This window comes from Magallana gigas, chromosome 1 (genome assembly GCF_963853765.1).
Source record: "Magallana gigas chromosome 1, xbMagGiga1.1, whole genome shotgun sequence".
In the NCBI taxonomy this organism is placed as follows: Eukaryota; Metazoa; Mollusca; class Bivalvia; order Ostreida; family Ostreidae; genus Magallana; species Magallana gigas.
In genome coordinates this window covers 54942565-54948072 of record NC_088853.1, presented here as the reverse complement: position 1 = coordinate 54948072, position 5508 = coordinate 54942565, and positions in this window count along the sequence as shown.

Below are 5508 nucleotides of genomic sequence, written 5' to 3'. Positions count from 1 at the left end.
TGTATGTCGTTTCTGTGTTATATTTTAGTGTATATTGATACCTTTAATGAAGTATAGCTCACATCTCAACAGATCATAAAATGTGTTGTAATTATATCAAGTTTTATAAAAAGGGGGGTTGTCATGGACGCCTAGGTAAAACATTCGAAGTGTTTTTCCGAGCTTGCCGGAAAGGCCCGAGAAGTTGCGATTGGCTGTAGAGGCTGACACGATAAAAGAATTGTCCAGAATTGAGGGATTTAGTGATTATTTTTAGAATGTTCACATGAGTTCTTAAACAAGATTTGTTTAGATTTTATCGGTTTCATGATCACAGTGCAAGGGCTTTATTTTTTTTCAAAATGTGGCGAAGACCTATTTTTGGCTACTACTTAACATGTGTACATTTTTCTCCTCAATGTATGTCACTTTCCCACCCGTGTGTTTATTTGGTCAGTCTATGCTAAGTCAATCCGCTCCACGTGCGACCGAAAATCTCGTGTCGCGTCAGCGATCAGAATATTGCCCCCGGGCTGCAGATCAGCAATTGATAAATAATTGAGTAACATTTGGAAGGATGCTTTCACTGCAGCGGTCAATTGTTAAACAATAAGTGTCTAAATATTCGATGTCAATCAACCTCACATTAAAGGCGCGATATCGCAATCTGAGAATGTGGATAAAAAATCAACCTGTTGAACACGCTAAACTTCTATAGTTATGAACAGAATAAAATATATATTATCAGAGACATAAATAACTTAATAAGTTATTTATGTCTCTGGTTTTATAAGTTAACAGTTTTAAGTCAAAGATTAAATAAAATTTGTTCTCAGGATTAGAAGTAATGATATAGAGTACTGCAAGTGTCAACAGTTTCTTATTTCTTTGAAATAAGTGTAGTAGTTCAATTGACTTGCAGACTATAATATAGCGACTTTTCTGCCTCCCAAAAATGTATGCATTTAATTGCGATAGATATTTGTTCTTGGGGATTTTACTTATTGTTATATGCACATTGAAAAAAAATCATTGAAGTTGTGTAGTATGAGGTTGTAATGCAGATTAAGTGACCTAAAACTCAGCTGAATATTTTATTTTTAATCTAGCTTGTCAAAATGGGAGATTGTTAATTTGTAGTTTGTTAACTCTGAAAAAGTCTAGAACAGAAGAAATAAAGTCTTTATAGCTTTTGCTACATCTTCTTATTTATGTGTACGCGTACATAAAGCTATTTTAGATTTTTTTTTACTGTATGAAAAAGTGTTTTTTTTTCCTAACCTTAAATTTAAATATATAGAAATTCAATATCTACATGTAACATCTCAAAAGCTTTGATAGCTTACCGCTTGGAAATCATTTAGTGATGCAAATTGACAAATGCCCATGAAAAGACATTATTGGACTCCAAGGGTTTCTTATCCTTTCCGACGATGATGAGAAGAACTCAAATGTACATACAAATCATACATTTACATGTATATTTATATGTGATATAATAGAAATAATTGAAAAATATAGGTCTTTTTTTGTGCCGCACAAAACGGGCGAAAAGGATTTTTATACTCCACGAAAATAAATTCAGGGGGGGGGGGGGTAAATAAAAATCACCTTGTCCGTCCGTACGTCGTGTCCGGTCTATATCTTTCTGATAGAGAAACATTGGAAGTGTTCTTACTTCATACAAATATTACTCATTACCTGACAAAGCGCCATGACCTAAACCCAAGGTCATTTGGACAAAGTAAAGGTCACTGGCAGGAAAAGTGCAAAATTTGTTTCCGGTCCACTTTGGAATTTATTACTTCACACAAAGATTGCTTATGACCTGAGGGTGTGTAATGATTTGTCCCTAAGTCATTTAAGGAAAAACATTGGGAGTTTCTTTTTCATGTAAAGATTCCTGATGACCGATGATGTGTCACGAACTTGACCCAGGGTCAGTTGCGTAAGTTCAAAGTGATATTAAACATGTGTCATATATTGTATTAATGGAAATGAGTAAAAGCTAGAGTTTGACATAAAGATTACTTGTGACCTGTAAATATACCCTGCCTTGTCTGACTCACTAAAGAAAAAGAACCATCCATTATTCTCTGATAGAGAAATACGTGAGTAATGACTTCTTTCTTAGCGGGGATATCATTTGTGAGCTTGCTAACAGTACCTTTTAGATGGTCCAGTGGGAGCAATGCCCCCCTTTCTCTCAGCCAAAATTTCCCTTAAGTTAACGCTTAGAAAATTGATTTTTGGGTCATTTCCCCCACCACCACATCCACACTTTTATTATAATTAAATTGATTATATACATGTACATAAATGATGTACTTTTTAAAGTTATCCTAAACTTGAAGTAAGTTAAACAAAGAACTTGCCTGGTATGAAAATGATACTTTGAAATTGAGTCTCGTTTTCGATTTCTTGAACTTACTATTATCATATTGATAATCCAGTATCATTAAAAACCATTTCCCTTCTCCTTACACTCGCCAGGTTCTGATAGACCTGTATCAATAACAGACTATCTCCACTTGACCTCCACATTTGCATACAATCTAAATAAACACCTTCTTAGCAATGATATGCCTTTATCTGTTTAATGAGTGGTGCAATACTCAATCTAGAGGTTACATAGAAAACAGGCATGAATTAATTTTATTTTGTCTCCATTTGAAGAGTTCCAATCAATTTTCTAAAGCTCTAATTGTTAAGAAGAAATGGTCGTGTAAAGATGACCTTTTATCAAAACAGGGTCTGTCAGGCTCTGACAAGTGTCAGGAGAAGGAGGTGTTTTAATCAGACTGATGGACAATCCTTTCGCGACACGAAGTTGCGACGGAAGACCTACTCGTTGCTTTGCAACGAGCTCGGCTCTAGTTCAATAAAAACAACAGAGTAAATAATAAAAAATCATTGAATAAATGACAATAATTTTGCAAAGGTGGGGTTAAAAACCGCCATGACCGAAAGACCCCCACCCGAGGACTCATTGGAGGAAAAAAGAGAATAAAAAAATAAAAAATGAAAGAAAAATATTAAACAAACACACAAAACAGAAATTTTGCTTTAACCTATCGTTCGTAAGGTGCGCCAAATATAAACAATTGAAGATAATAAAGTATAGCTAACCCGTATACGTTATCCATACATAAAATCTAAATACAATATTGATAACTTTATAATCATAACATTGAAAATTAAGTTAGAGCAAGCCTTGTTGACCTCTAAGGTGGCAGGGGACAGTTTTTTTGAGTGCCTAACATGTACCAAGGGGGTAGACATATACTTGAGGTCAATGTAAATAAATAAGGGGGGGCAGTTTCATGAGGGCTGGTTAATTACACTTCATATACCCCTAGCTTAAATAATAGACCCACCCAGAGCATGTAATCTACATATTGCAGTGCAGATGCACTAAAAACACACTGGGGACCCTGCAAGATTTTGGCTTGATTTTTCAAAATTTGGGCCTCATCCGCACCCCTACAGCCCCTCCCAGTCCCGAGCGAGGGAGATAAATTACAAAGCATTTGGTAGATAATTGTATGCCCTGATGAAATTTCACCAATTGATCTGGGGTCAATCACCTTCGTTCTGAGATACAGACCTTCTCCTAAACCCTACTGCTTACCAGCGGAATTTCCTCAGCATCTCACAGCATGTATTAGTTTCGCATTTGCATCTATGTCTATCCTAAGCATCATAGTGACACCTACATATTGCACATCATTTTTCTCAGCAAGCACTCTGCTATACAGGAAATGTATCTGATAATTACTTCATTCATTTTTATTCATAAAATATCTCATCAAACAGCACCTATCACTAATTTTTAAGAAATTTGACCGGGTCTTTAGTACGAAACTATCCCCTGCCGCCTTTAACTTTAAGGAAACCCCTTTAAAATGGCCCTTTACCCCTGTTTTGAGAAATTCAGTTCATTCCGAGTGAAGAAAAACCAAAACATCATTCCTACTGCCATTCGTATTTTTTTAATAAAAACTCTAAAAATCACCTATTTTTGTGTGTTTTGTGTTATGTTCTGTGCACAGGGGGTGGGGTTACATTATCAGCTCTCAGAGATACAAATAGCATAATATGTAAATTACATGTAGTGTATATGTTACCTAATATGTAGTGTTACATACTGCACATGTAATCTAAAGATGCTTTAAAGAGGAAGAAGACCAAAAAGGAGGAAAACGACAGCCTGAACTAAAAAAATTGAGCTAATTTCTTACTTTTTCTTCATAAATTTTCATCTAATGACCCCAATGGAGCAAATAAAAGAGTCCCTGTTAAGCAAACAACTCTCTGACATTGTTCTATCAACAAATTATGACCTAAATCTCCTCCCTGGTCCATTTTGATGGAGAATACTACAGATGTGTGAAGAACAACTACAGGTCAAAGGGAGGTAATTTAAACAATCACCATGACAAGACTAATCTCTGAAACTGAAATAGCTTATCTCCTTAATGCCCAAATTAAGGGAAATGTGTTTTGAAAAGGACAAGCAATGAACATCCTATCTAAATCAAGCCCAATTCTTATCTTAGAATAACAAATATTAATGTCCACACATCCAACCCCAGCCTTACAAGCATCCCCCTAACAGAATCGACATTGTAAATGACCATTTCACACCTCTAACAATGAAGACTAACAGTTACAAGAAAAATCAGTCCAGGAAAAAGAAAGTCCTATTTAAGGCGGGACATACCTATTTACCTCCTCGGGTCTCAGCCTCTGGAAACGAAGACCAAGCAAGTACTGCATCAGGCGGCAAAGAAGTACACCAGTCACAGTGGCTTCGTCCAAGCTATGAAGAGTACTGGGATGCGGTGCATATGTCAGCGGATGACGACTCCCTCCGTCCCACCAAACTCAGGCCAGCAAAGTCTGCAAATTTAAGGTTAGAAGAAGACATAATAAGCTGTGAAGAGAACATTATTGTGAACATACAGTCACTAGGGTCACTGTTACAAAACTCTAGTGATCATCATTGTGAGAATCCAGCAATGAATTTTTACATCACAAAGAGACAGGGCCTATGCATTACTGGCAGAGCAGAGTGCTCCTACTGCCATTTCAAGTCCACAGAAGTGAAGCTTCATACAACATTTAAGAAAAAGAGAGGGCCTGAAACCGGTACCTTGAATGACGGACTCGCTCTGGCCCTGACGAAATCCAAAATGGGAGTTGCAGACGCAAGACTGATGATGAGCTGCCTTAACATCAACCCACCCGACAGCCGTGGTCTGCATCGCAAGTTAAACCAGATGTGTGACCGGGTGGAGACGATCAACGAAGCATCCATGGTGGAAAACCAGCAGTACGTCCGGCGGGTAAACACACTCAGGGGTGAAGGGGACGCCGTGGACCTGGAGACGGACACCTCCTACAACAACCGGCCCCAGGCCGGATTTGAAGCAGCGACGCAGAGCTTTAGTCCCATGGTGGAGGCCAGCACACCTAGGAAACTGGTTGTGTCCCTGCAGACTGCAAACAAGCTATGCTGCAAGAGGA